General features: G+C 39.5%; 1 long non-coding RNA gene across 1 annotated transcript in view; it reads left to right on the forward strand.

The window, feature by feature from the left end:
* Positions 1 to 15,028, forward strand: part of LOC109497401 — a 121,900-nt gene that overhangs the window by 90,147 nt on the left and 16,725 nt on the right. The window contains exon 4 of the long non-coding RNA XR_002740436.2: positions 13,520 to 13,587. This is a non-coding gene — a long non-coding RNA (uncharacterized LOC109497401). The remainder of the gene's footprint in view (positions 1 to 13,519; positions 13,588 to 15,028) is intronic.

A 15,028-nucleotide genomic window follows, 5' to 3' on the forward strand; every position in this document is an offset into this window, starting at 1 on the left:
TGTGCGTGGGTAGCTTATTTCTCTTCCTTGCTGAATACTTTTCCATTGGATTACTCCATTGTATAAATGCACCATAGTTTGTTCATCCATTCTCCTGTTTACAGACACCTGGGCTAAGAAATATGTAATGTGCTCTTAAGTGAAAAGAAAAAAACTATGAAATAAGAGGGTCATACAGGTTTTGTATTTGTAAAACACACAAGACACTCAAATGTGTGTGTATGTATCTGTCTCACAGAGACATAGCACATTTTGGATCCCGTAGAGTCAGATTGATATGTATATACAGTGTGTATGTATATGTGTGTGTGTATATATATATATATGTATATATATATATACACATATATATATACACACACACATATACATACACACATATATACATATACACACATATACATATACATATACACACACATATACATATATTTTAATAAAATATACTCTTGAGTACTATTTATATAGAATGCTATCTGATAGTCACCAATGCTACAAAATTATAAGAATATCCCCCCAGTGGTTGAATTTCGGTGTTTTAACTTTTCTAGCTCTCCTACAACTAACATTCCATAACTAACAGTTAGCCCATCTTTGTTATTAGACTTCCTGTGATGGGCCTGTAGGGAGACTGAAATGAAAACACCGAGCTGTAACGTGAGTTTCCTTCCCTGAAATCAGTGGGAAGAACGGCCATGTAACTGCCTGGCTGGAAGCGCCAGGACATGATCCGTCTCCCCACAGAGAGAGCTTTGGTTACATGTGAAGTGACCAAAGTGCTGTCTGTGGAGAAAAAAGCTTGTGAAAAACTCCTCTCTAAACAAAGACCCAGACTGGAGTCCTGTGCCTGGATTAGAAAGCCACCTCATAAAATCCCCCAAAACTATTGGCTCTCTATTTTACAAAAATTCATAGAACATTTTTACTAAAGAATAGAGCATAGAGCGCCCGGGAGAAGGGAAACCTGAGTTTGTGTGGAAGGGTAAAACAATACTGCTAACTAAACGCCTCACCTCCAATCATCCTTAAAGCCACATGAGGTACATGATGAGGTTTGGGGGTGATTGTGGGGCTCATGGGGTCCAGAGCCGACGACCAAGAAAGAATTCTTGAAGAGGTCTTTGGTGCAAAAAGGTGATTTTATTAAACACCCATGGGCCGGAAGAGCTGCTCCGGGACCATGAGGAGAGACTGGTTATATACTGTGGAGTTGGGGGAGGTAAAGTCCAGGGGAAGTTTCCAGTGAGATTTTCATATGCTAAAGAAGACTCATGGGATACTGGAGGCCAAGCTATTGTCAAGCTAAGGTGGTTTTTCCCTCTAGCAGAGCATTAACATTAAGACAGTAAGGAGTTCCTGGAGAAACGTTTTACTCTGCCAGCCTCAAGTATCTGTCAGTGGGCTGCAGGTTATAAGGAAATTTAGTTCTATCTGCCATTTCCTTCTGCCTTTGTTTCCCACATCACTATGGAGGGATGATGGAGACTTAGGTCCTGCAGGACTATGATCTCTATCAGTTAACCATTTGTTTTTCCCCTTTCCTTTGTTCTTGGGCAGCCAGGAATGCCCAAGGAATGTCACCCATATCCCACCAGGGTCGGGGGTGTTTGTGGCCTGTCGGCTTGCCTTATGCTCCCTCATCAGTACATAGGGTGGTTGTAGTTTCACTGGCAAAATAGGAATAATTAAGTGATATCACTTGGCAAAAATCATGAAAAGTGGTAGCTTAGAAACCTTGTACCTTTATTCTTATGGTGAAATTCTCCCTGCTATATCTGTTGAGGATTTAAACAAATTTAAAGCATTTTTTAAATTTTTTTTCCACGTTTTTTATTTATTTTTGGGCCAGAGAGAGACAGAGCATGAACGGGGGAGGGGCAGAGAGAGAGGGAGACACAGAATCGGAAACAGGCTTCAGGCTCTGAGCCATCAGCCCAGAGCCCGACGCGGGGCTCAAACTCACGGACCGCGAGTTCGTGACCTGGCTGAAGTTGGACGCTTAACCAACTGCGCCACCCAGGCGCCCCTAAAGCATTTTTTAAAATACATCTTAACTCTAGGCCTGGTAAGATTTGTTTGTCATTAAGTGAAAAGCAAAAACAGTCATTGGAAATGACCATCTAGCTCAGTGGTCTTCAGGAGGATCCTGAGAGGGGAAGGGAGTGTCTCACCTTCTGTGTTCACGCCTTCCTGAGGGGCCCAGGTAGTCCAGTTCCCTGTTCCCGAAAACAGGATTGGAGGCTGAAGAGCCAGCCCTGATTTTTCTCTTTCTCTCTTCTCTTACTCAGAAGGGAGTGATTCAAGAGCACAGGATTATTGGTGAAGTAGGAACAGAACTCAGACTTCCCCACCTTGATTTGAGAGTCAAACCACTGGATGAGGCTCAGGCAGGGCCACTTGAGGGCCAGCGGCCACCTCAGTTACATGGGAACCACAGGTCTCCCTCTGCATTTATCCCTCATTATGCAAAGAGAGCCTGGTGGGCTCTTTGGCTGATCCACTGCGTGAGAGCCTCAGAGGACAGCCCCTGAAGCCACAGAAGAGCCAGGACATCCCAGAGCTCCTTGGGCCTCGTAGAAAGATCACTTGGCAGAGTAGGCAGAGTGCTGGTTATGGAGTTAGACAATGACTTTGAATCCCATCCAATGGGGTCAGGGCTCTGGAGCTCCCGAAGTCTTAGTTTTGTCATATGGGTGGAAAATGTATGAAATAAAATATTTGTCATGTTAAAGCACTTGCTATGGATCCCAGGATTAATACCCCCAAACTAGAATAATGAACTCAGATTTTTTTATTAAACACTTATTTGTTTAACATTTTGTGCTAGATATTGATGACTATATAAATACAATTTAATGACTTAATGATTACAAATCTAGACTCCAGAGTTAGACCATCTCAATTTGAATCCCAGTTTCACCACTGGTCATTGGCAGGAGATTTGGGAGTTATTTAACCTCTCTCCTAAGATTTGTCGTTCATAAAATGAGGATAAAATTACCTTCCTCTTAGGGTTATTATGAGTATTAAATGAGTTAGTCTATGTAAAACACTTCCAACACCTCGTGGCCCATAAAAAGTCCTATGCATTTGGCTGTTATTAGTGTTGTTAGACATAATACCTGCTTAAACAGGAACAACTCAGAGATGAGAATAACAGTGTAGCCAGGTATTATTTGATAGAGATGTATTGACACAAAATAAGTAGGGGCCAATTTTTATATGAGCTAGAAAGTTTATCCTAACTTAATTTGACATCGTAATTAATCAATAAGCCAAGAATAGCTGTGTATTACCACCCAAAGAAATGTGAAGAAGCTATTAATCTGTCCAGTCTTTCCAGGTCTGGGTTGATGCAGTGTCTGGTGATTGAATATCAATAACCAGGGCCACACAGTTCCTGAATAGATCACTTTGACTCTCTCCGTTGCCAGAAGTAGCAACTCAAGGAGGTGGGCTGGGGAAGGGTCACAGCAATAAGGCTGTAGGCCTTTCTTGGTTAACTCAAGGGCCAGCTTCTCTGGACCAGTACAGCTGTCTTCTCTGTTCTCAGAAAGCACAGCAGTCTGGGCTGACCTTTTCCATTGCACCTCCCTATTCTTTTTCCCAGATTTATTTCTCCTGGGGGAGAGATTAGGAAGAATAAAACAGGTGCACAACTTTTCCCCTTTTTGCCTTTGCTAAAATTATACTCATGTACTGGCCACAGAACACCAGCAACTCAAAAGCAGGAGTCTGCCGAGTCAGTGCTGGGATAGAGAACACACACTAGGTGTAGTTGGAGAAGACAGGGCAAGATCAAGAAGACAAGCCGGAGGTGGAGACCAACTGTCAGTACTGAAATTTCTAAGAGCTGAGTGGGGATGGAAAGGAGCAGGAAAAGAAGGAAGGAGAGAGAAGAAACCAGCAGAGGCAGGGGTGGCAGTGAAGGAAGTATTGAATTACTTCTGTAGAATCAGGCTGAATTCACAATTATCCTGTGGAACCTCTTAAAGATACCAATAAGATAGGTTTGACAGAAATAATTTGTTTACACTACTTACTTTGGGGAAGAAAGTTATAGACTCCGAAGAAAAAATTTAAAACGTACTAGTTTTCTCAAGGGAGAGAGAAATTCTCAGTTTGGGGGTATATATATTTTAACCTAAATACAATGAACCATTCATGGAACTCATAGAGAAGCCCAGAGAGCCATGAGGTTGAGTGAAGCAGCATAGTGAAAGCAGTGGGATGTCTGGAGGCAGGATGACAGACCCTCTATGGGATCAGGATTGAGTTTCATTGCTCTCTTGGCTCAGGCGAACGCCCAGAGTTTGTTCTTCATAGTACCACCCATGTACAGGTGCAGAGTGCTAAAAAAAAAGTAAAACGTATAAACATCTTTTCCCTTCCAAATTCCACTGCCCTTCTTGATGTCAGGGATCCAGCCTCTTATTAAAGAAGCCTTATGGCTGTCTTGGACCATTAAAAAGAGGGAAGTTCCTACTGAGGATAGTTCAGACAGGACTGTGCAAAGTCTTGAGTCACAGACAGTTCTTCCTACTGAATAGTCAATAGGTAGTAGGTGGGCATGTGTCCTATATGTTTAAAATTCAAGTTCCCCAGAATTAGTTGGTGATGCTTTAAAATATTGGATTTCTCTCTTATTAAGTCCGCATAAGTCTACTTTAGGTCCTGGGTCCAGACCCCCATTATAACATACCCAAGCATTTCAATCACTAGCTCAGTGTCCCTAAAGTCTTATCTCTTGCCCGTCCTTATTTCCAACCCCAGTTCAAAGGAATTAAGACAGTTTCTCCTACCCTGAATCTGCAGACTACCATGGCACTCCAAACTTCTGATAGGATCAACGTTTTATGGTTTAGAGAACTTAAGAAGTGGAGGATGAGATGAAAGAGGTGGGCAAAGAGGAAACAAACACCTCAAAAGAACTCGTTCCTGCTGGAATGATGAGCCAACAATCAGAGATCAGCACATGAACCATCTCAGATCCACACTACAGTGGGAACACGGGGACCAGAGAAAAGGCATATGCAGTGATGTGTGCTCTCACGCCATAGCCTCTCTCTTTTCCCTCCTTTTCCCTTTTTTCAGCTCAAGTGTCCTCAGTGATTTCCTTCACATAGGCAATTAAAAAAGTCTTACCAGTTCCTTCTTCGTATCTCTGTGGAAAGCGAGTTCTGACCCACATAGTCAGGAGGCCCTGACACTGGCTCGTCCACTGAGAAACTGAGCAGGGCCAAAAATTCTTTAGTCCCTCACTTCTGGGGCCTGTGAGAATGTTTCAAATCCCAGATTCCTTTTGTACACTTTCATTTTCGGGAATATTTTAAGGAGCTCAATTGCTGTGGTGATTTGAGTTTGGGTTGGTGTTGGGGAGGAAAGTTCTGGCCCAGCTCATTGCTCCAGCTACCCTGGACTATGGCTGGAGGCTTCAGACAGGAAGAGTCCAGAAGCCCATGTTTTCTCTTTTGTCCACTCCAAGTGGCCATTTAGAAATGTAGTGATCATGATTTGCTAAATAATTTTGGAAATGTTTTCTAGAAATCTTAGCTTGGGGTTAAGTGCACTGCATATGGCAAATCCTGATTTATGAGCCCAATGGAAATATGTGTTTTCAAGAGAAGTGGGAAGAATTCCTTTGTATATACCTCGTTTTAGTGTTGACCCAATCTGGGTGTGGTGTAAACATCCTATATTTAGAGTTGATTCAAACTACTGACCATGAGTTCATTTACTGAGTTAACAGAAGAGTCCAAATTCAAGTGAGGGCACTTGTTTTAAGACAATAATTATTGCAGTAACAATATGTTTGCCTTCCTCTTTATAAAAGAGCTAATTTGAATGTACAGTTTAAGCAAATCTTTTGAAGTTTCTATTTTGTGAATTAGGACATACCAAAGAAAGTAGGGAAACATGCCATCATAAAAGCATTCTCAGAGTATTATAATGGAAAGAAATCTTATAAATAAGATTATAAGAGATTATAAGATTATAAGAGATTATTTTCCATCTGAAAAGAGATCAGATGGAAGTAATGGATTCACTAATGTCATCTGTATTAAAACACTAGAACCTGGTCTGATTTCAGGTTTTTTCCTCCTTAAATTTTGAACGATTTCAAACACATAGAAAAGAATGGAGAAAAACGTAATCTGACATACTTGATATAAAATGTTACCTAATTTTAGTCAATAATTTTTAATCTGAATTTTAAAACCCCATGGACGGACCCTATTTCTCTGTCTCCCTCCTCAGAGTTATACATATAATATTATTTTTCATGCACTTAAACTTTTTTCTGTTTGTAATTCTTGTATTTTCTGCAATGTTTGAATTCTATATACTGAAGAATATAAAAAATAATACTGAAGACCAGCCATAGACTGGGAGAAAATATTTGTCAAAGACACATATGATTAAGGACTATTATCCAAAATATACAAGGAACTCTTCAAACTCAGCAATAAAAAAAACCCCAAATTAAAAAATGGGCCACAGACGCCTCTCCAAAGAAAATATATAGATGGCAGATAAGTAGGTGAAAAGATGTTGTACATTGTATGCCACCAGGGAAATGCAAATGGAAACAACAGTGAGATACTACTGCCTACCTACTAGCATGGCCAAAATCCAGAACACTGAAAACACCAAATGCTGATAAGGATATAGAGCTACAGGAACTCTCATTCATTGCTGATGGGAATGCAAAATGGAACAGCTACCTTGGAAGGTAATTTGGTGGTCTCTTACAAAACGAAATATAGTCTTACAATGGGATCCAATAATCATGCTCCTTATCCAAAGGAGCTGAAATTTTATGTCCGCACAAAAACCTGCACATGAATGTTAATAGCACTTTTATTCGTAATTGCCAAAAAGTGTAAATTATCCAGATGTCTCTTAGTAGGTCAATGGACGAACTATGGTGCATCCAGACAATGGAATATGATTCAGGGCTAAAAAGAAATGAGCTAGCAAGCCATGAGAAGACATGGAGGAATCTTAAGTGCATATTACGAAGTAAAAGAAGCCCATCTGAAAAGGCTACATACTAGATGATTCCAACTATATGGCATGTTGGAAAAGGCAAAACTAGAGACAGAAAGATCACAGGTTGCCAGGGGTTGGAGGGGTGGGAGGATGAATAGGCAGAGTACAGCTTTTTAGGGAAGTGAAAATATTCTGTAAGATACCATAATGATGGGTTCATGGCATTTTACATTTGTCCAGATCCACAGAATGTAAAACACCAAGAGTGAACCATGATGTAAACTGTGGACTTTGGGTGATTATGACGTGTCAGTACATGCTCATCAGTTGTAACAGATGTATCGCTCTGGTGAGGGATGTTGATAATGGGGGAAGCCAGGCATTTGTGGAGACGGGGCTATATGGGAAATCTCTGTATATTCCCCTCAATTTTGTTGTGAGCCTAAAGCTGCTCTAAAAAAAATGAAGTCTTAATAAAAAGTTAATTCAAAAAAATTAAGCCTGATTAGCGAAAAAAATTCTGAAAATAATACTGATTATATATAATAATATTATATACTGATTATATGTAGTATAAGGTATCTATCAATATGTAATATGTCGGTATATATTAGTATTATATATAATAATATTATATATTGATTCTACATTGCTACATATATAATTAATTTGTGTAATTATATATAATACACATATAATTATATGTTTATATAATTATACAATTAACAGATTATATAATTATATTATATGCTGTAATACACATATAATCAGACCTCTGTTGTTCTTGTAGTAGATGGAAAAACTTGCGAGAAAAGCAAACACCATGTGGAGCCTGTAAATGTTTTTGCATAACCTGTAAAGCATTCATGGAAGTGGCTAATAAAAAGGGTTTTAATATTTTTTTAAAAAAGCAACTATGTCAATGTTTACATCTGTAACTTTTTCCTTCCCTGTTCTCATTTAAACATTCTGGTGAAAATGTAGGCAAAGTAGCTTCCAGTTTTAGAATAAATAACCATTTGGATTGAAAACACACACACACACACACACATATGTATTAATGATGTGTAAATTTCGTCACTTTTATTTTCTGGTTTCGGCTACTAGATAGATAAGGTACGAGATCCCAAGATAATGAGATTTCCAGGAAGAGAGTGTGTTCATCAATCAGCATTTAAGAGATGGATGGAGCAGCCCACAAAGAAGTTAGAAGGAACAGAAGTGCTGAAAAAAGCAGAAGAATGCGTTGTTATAGAACATCATCACAGTGTTGGCGTAGTTAACAGTGTCCAAAGTGACACTGTTTTTTAGGGAATACTATGAGCACATTTAGAGTTTTCACGTAGGAAGGAATGAGGAAAACTGAAGAATTTCTTTCACCACTAGACATGCAAACATTCGACCCGTTGCTCAGCCCAAAGCCACACCATTAAGTTCTTTCATTTAGAGAAGCTTAATGTGAGAGTTTCCAGAACAAAAGAATTTCAGACTTTATAATTCTGCACACGAATAATCTCTATAAAACAGTTCAGAGTACAATTCCTTCTTGTCTATTATTTCCATCTATAAAACTGTCACTTAAAAAACATCATTTATCAAAACCAAACCCTGTGCAAATCCTTACCCACTATATCATGTTGCCTCCTCTGAAAGAAACTTAAGAGTTTGGGTTTGGAGCCAGTTGGAACTGCATCAATCACACTTATTAGCTATGTAACATTGGGCGAGTTATTTAACCACTATGAGCTTCAGTTTCCTGTGTCTTAAGTGGAAATGATAGGGTTGTTTTGAGGATATGTCAGATAATTCATGTAGAAAGTGCTTAATGAGTTAGAATAATAGTAAGGCCCTCTCTCATAACATGTTTTAAAATGCCATTCTTTTTGCTTTTGTAATTTTTCCTCTCAACACATATATCCAGGTCTTTGGTGTTTGAAAAGTACCTTGTAACTAACCGATGCTCTGATTTACATGCACTTATTTATAACTCCTAGTAGTGCAAACAATATGGCCTCTCCTTGACAAAGTTGAGCACTTCCCCTTTGCAGAACTTTTTTTTTTTTTTTTTCCATCAGCACTTGAGTGGTATCTGGCTTCTAGCAATAGGCCCGTTCATGAATTGAAGGACAAAATCATGATAATCTTGACAGATGCAGAAAATGTACATGATGAAATTATAACATGCATGTATAATTTAGAAGAATACAAATACTCTTAGCAAACCAGGTTAGAACATTTAATAATCTAACGACGAATACCTAGAAAACAAAACCAAACCTCAACAAGTATACATATTGGTGAAATAATGAAATTATTCCCTTTGAAATTGGGAACAAGGCAACGATGTTAATCACTTTTAGTCAACAAATTGCTCAAGTTCGTGGTAATATAGTAAGTCAACAAAAAAGACATGAAGTTTGGAAGTGGAAAAAATAACAGCAAACTTCTATATGAAGTAATTGCTTATATATGAAGAAAATTTTAAATAATTCACAGATATATCATGAGACTTAAAGAGTGCTTTGCTAGGTTGCTATATAGGAAATCAATATTTAAAAATCCGTTCATTTCTGTATATTGGAAAGTGTTAGGAAATGAAATTTAGTAAATGCTTTTATAATAGCATCATAATGCCATATACTTAGAATAAATCTAACTAAAGTTGTATCAGACTTCTATGCAGAAAACTGGAAACACTAAAAGAAATTGAAGAAAAAATAAATTTAAATTGTGCTATAAAATATGAAGGGATTGAAACACTCAGTCAGCTGCAATCTAAACTCTTGTGGATTTTTTTTTTTAATTCGACAGGCTGAATCTAAACTTAATAAGCAAATGCAAAGGACTTCAGAGAGCCAAGATTTTTAAAGAAGAAATATAAGACAAGAGGACTTATTCTCAAAGTCCTCATAAGTATCATAAAGCTTTAGTTTGAACTAGACATGTAAAGTAAAGCTCTCAGACCTGGCTAGATGCCACTTTGCACGGGCAGGATCTTGACTATGGCTTCCAGGAGTCAGAGAAGCTGTGTTAAGTTTTGCTGAACTTCCTTCTGATCGCGTGACCACTTAAATCTTTAGCTCATCTTACATATTTTTCAGAAATGTTTTTGGTGTGAACTCACCAGTCTCACTAGAATTGGAGGCAAATGCCAACATTCTCAAGGAGAGGAGGGAACCAGAGAATGACAGATTTAGACACAATAACCCAAAGGCAAGAAGCTGGTTCTTTGAGGGCAATTTTTATAGACAAGTCACGTCAGTGTAATTTGTCTATTCAATCCCTCATTTCAACTGGTAGGGCTTTGGGTTAAATAAAGAGGCACAGTGTGATACAAGAAATAGGTACGTCCCCACCAGCTCCCAAGTCTGGTAGCCAGGTGCTGAGAATAAACCAGCCAAATTGTAAAGATGAATCAAATTTTCAAAGGAAGCTGAAATAGCAAAGGGAGGAAAGGCTGGGATCCATGGGTGGTAAGTGGAAGTCTCACCTCCAGGAACCTTAGAGAACACTGGGGAAGAACAAGGTCTGAGGTTCTCTCAAGAGCCTGCTGGACTGGTAGTTAGTGTCTTTTAGTCAGAAATTAAATGAATGCTAGAATTGTGGATGCATGAAGATGAGAGAATGGAGCTCTCAGTTCCCCTGACCTAACGCTGTGTAGGAGGGGCTAAAAATACCAGGCTGACTACAAGGCAAATGATGTTTTCAGTGCCTATGTTATTGCTTTTAATTCAGAAAAACTCTATTTTTACATGCAAGTTCATCTTATTCCTGCAGACAGCTCTTTGTCTTCTAAAAAGAACTGGACCAAACTCTCATTTTTAACAAGTTTGTATAAAAGTATTCTGAGCTGCTTGAGATTTTGTTTTAAAAAGTAGAGCATTGGAGTGTCTGGAAGGCTCAATCGGTTAAGCCTCTGACTTCAGCTCAGGTCATGATCTCATGGTTTGTGAGTTCAAGCTCCACACTGGGCTCTTTGCCCATGGAGCCTGCTTCGGATCCTTTGTCTCACTCCCTCTCTGTCCCTCCCCCACTTGCTCTCTCTCAAAAATAAATAAACATTCCAAAAAATAAAAAATAAAATAATAAAATAAAAAGTAGAACACTAAAGGTACCTAATGGAGACATGGATCGTTTGTTAGTAGTGTATAAAAATTATTTTTGACTTTTTTTTTAAAGGAAAACATTACCTTGTTGGATGAGAACTGAGGAAGAGCAACAGAGAGGGTAATGCCAGAAAAAAAAAAAGGATTTAAAAAAGTTTTTCACTAAATGAAAGCTACAGAAATCTGATGCTTCAGGTATAGTTGGATCTAGATGCTCTCACAATATGACCAGAAAACCATCTGTATTCATCTCTTATCTTTGAAAATTTTTTAACGTTTATTTATTTTTGAAAGAGGGACAGACAGACAGAGCACAAGCAGGGGAGGGTCAGAGAGAGAGGGAGACACAGAATCCGAAGCAGGCTCCAGGCTCTGAGCTGTCAGCACAGAGCCTGACACGGGGCTTGAACTCACAGACTGTGAGATCATGACCTGAGCTGAAGTCGGATGCCCAACCGATTGAGCCACCCAGGCACCCCTGAATATTTTTTTCATTATCATTCTTCTCTGAAAGATTCTTCCCACCTAGTAATAAGATATGACCATGAGTAACTCAAGTCTTCCTCCTACCTCCAACTCCCGTGAAACAGATGCATCCCCTTTCCTTTTCCTTTTTCTTTACTTTATCTTTCAGTTTTACTTATTTGCTTATTTCTGAGATATAACTGATATTACAGCACCGTATTAGCTTCAGGTGTACAGTGTAATGACTGGATTTCGTATATGCTGCGAAATGCTCACCACAGTACGTCTAGTTAACATCCATTGCCACACACAGTCGCAGATGCTTTTCTTGCGAAGAGAACTTTTAAGATCCCTCCTAGCAGTCCAAACAAATGCACCCCTTTTCTGATGTAATCGGTAAAAGTCTTTGGATTGACTCTAGTTTTTCATACCTGTGCAGTTGGGGCTGGGGTCAGCCCCACTGTAAGCACATAGACTAAAGAATGTGGAAGGGGCTTTCCCCAAAGTGGTGCTATGCTGATGAACCTTGCAAAATATTTCCTCAGTGGAGCTGTGATAAACATCTATTGCTGGGGAAGTGTTTGCTGTGCTTCTGACACCACTGTGTAGCTACCAGAACTGGAAGACACTCAGATTGTCTTCACTACTGAAATCTGCCTCCTTTTCAGGTATTCCCACACTTCCTGATGGGTAGAGGCCACTGGAATCTGTGGTGTATCATGTTGGGTTTTCTTCCCCATCTAAGGAAACTTTGGTGATTTAAAACCAGTGCTATTTTTCGAGGTGCCTGGGTGGCTCAATTGGTTAATCAATCTGACTCTTGATTTCAGCTCAGGTCATGAACTCACGGTTCTCGGGATTGAGCCCTGCATCAGGCTCTGCTCTGACGGTGTGGAGCCTGCCTGGGGTTCTCTCTCCCCATCTCTCTCTGCCCCTCCGCCACTAGCGTGCACTCTCTCTCTCTCTCTCTCTTTCAAAATGAATAAATAAGTTTAAAAAAATAAATAAAACCAGTGCTCTTTTTCAAATCTCTGTTTTTCTATTTAATAAAGTATTAATACATGTAATTTTTTTTAAATGTGGCCCATAATTATTTAGCTAATGTATTGGGCTCCTTTTATCCCCAAAAGGATTCTTTATGAGATACCTTCATTCCAAAAGTAAAGTTCCCCACCAGTAAGTCATTCAACAACCATTTACTAAGTTATGCTCTATTTACTTAGGATACATTAATTAACAAGTAAATTCAAGTCTCTGGACTTTCCCCAACTTCAGATCTCTTTCTTCTCTCCCCAATGTGATTTAGATTTTCCCCCATGTAGGAAATTTAAATTTCACCAACAAAAGTTCAGTATTTCATGGTAACCAAAGCTGTATTTGAAGGCACAAACCAGAAAGTGTGGTCTGATACAAGTGACACTGTTCATAACAAAGGGCAACGAGAAACCCTCAGTTGTGACTCATGTTTTAGTAAACAGAGCATGCACATGAACTCTGACACCCAGGCAAGGTTTCTGCCACCTAAAAACTAAAATAGTGAATGTTGTGGGGCTCCTGGGTGGCTCGGTTAAGCGACTGACTCTTGATTTCAGCTCAGGTCATGATCTCATGGCTCATGAGTTCGAGCCCTGTGTCAGCTCTACGCTGACAGCACGGAGCCTATTTGGGATCTGTCTCGCCCTCTCTCTCTCTCTCTCTGCCTCTCTCTCTCCAAATAAATAAGTAAACTTAAAATAAAATCAAATAATAATAAGATAAAATAAAATAAAATAAAATAAAATAAAATAAAATAAAATAAAATAAAATAAAATAAAATAAAACAGTGAATGTGATAAACTCCTTAAAACTAACTTGTGTCAGAAACCCTAGCCAAGGTAGTGCTGCCCGGCACTGTTCTTGAAACAACTTATAGTAAAAGAAAAAAATATTTTTCTTCTGTTATCCCTTTTTTTCAGGAAGAAGCAAAAAGCAGCTTAATGAATTAGAGATGATTAGAGGTGGTTGATAAGGACCGAGTCCAAAGGTAAGTTGGAGTTATCAACTTAAACAGCATTTAATGCTCTCCCTTTCTTCCTAGTATCACCTCCTTAGGCCCTTGGTAGTAGCTCCTGTTTTGAAGGGCAGGAAAGACAACTACGAAGACGAATCCAAGCCACATCATCTAAAACATAGAGTGGTGATCATAAATACAAACACAGTCAAGGACTCCCCAAACCCTGGCATTTCTGAAAATAGGCATTTCCAGGTGCCAGGCTGGGCACTGGGCATGTGGGTGACAGCCAGACTGACCACTGCGCGGGCAGTCAATTCTGTCAGGCTCCACTGACATGAGTCTTGCTTCAGGGATAAGATTTCCTTCAAGGACTCCGGGTGAGCTCCTGGAGCTGTCTCACTGGCTGACCTGGGAAACCCACACCAAGCAGCAAAGGCACCAGAGGGGTGTCAGGTTTAAACTTTCAGTTATCTTCTCCAATCTCCACCTCATTCTGGAAGGGAGGCAAAGAGCTCATCTGCTTTGCAAAGCGGAGAGACGGTTATCCAAGGAAACACAAAAGCCAAGGTCAGTTTAGATTCAGAAAGTCACTGCACCAAAGATTCCATAAACCTCGCCCTGCAGAAATGAGGGAGGCAGTTCTGGGTCAAGCCAGTTCTTAACACATGTGCAAAACGGACCACCCAAGAGGGGTTCTTGCTGAGCAAACTGGCCTGCCTGCCTTCTGCTTTCCTGTGTCTGCAACTCTGGGCCCAGGAGCAAGCTGATGACACCAGTCTAAGGGCATAAAGGACCATTCCTATTCATCCTATTCATTCATTCATGTCCTAGGGCATCTAGGACAGCAGATATCAGGAAAGAATACTATTCAAATTCAAAGATTTCACCAGTGCCTCTTACATGCAAGTACTTCTAATGGAGAGTATTTACCAAAACAGTCAACTCACTACTGCATTTTTTAATCTGTCTTCTTTCACATTTGTACAATGTGATAAATTCAAGCAGAGATGCCCTGGGGATTTCTTGGAATAATTCATAACCCAGTGGTTTTGCTGTTTATCGCTACTCCTGAAGTCCCACGATGTAAGCCTCTCTTTCCATTGACACCCTAGTATTGTTTATTCCTTCTGAGTATTGTATGGCTTGCCTTTTCAGCGCTCTCCTCCAAATTACACAAAGTTTAGCTCGAGACTTTGACATCTATTAAAACACAGGGTCTCCTTCAGGTAGTAATATACTTGATTACTGTTTTTACTTAAGACGTGAAGTTTATTATCCTATCAGCTGGGCCCAAAACAACCCCAACCAAGTTCACCAATTTGCAGACTGCAGACTAAATCTGGCCTGCAGATATTTTATTTGGCTGGCTCAGTGATTTTTGTTTTGTTTTGTCTTGGTTTTGTTTGGTTTTGCTTTGTAATTGAATTTGAATGACTTTTGGCAGAAGATTCTCAAATTCCATAGACCCCAC

Source organism: Felis catus, chromosome A2 (assembly GCF_018350175.1).
Source record: "Felis catus isolate Fca126 chromosome A2, F.catus_Fca126_mat1.0, whole genome shotgun sequence".
In the NCBI taxonomy this organism is placed as follows: Eukaryota; Metazoa; Chordata; class Mammalia; order Carnivora; family Felidae; genus Felis; species Felis catus.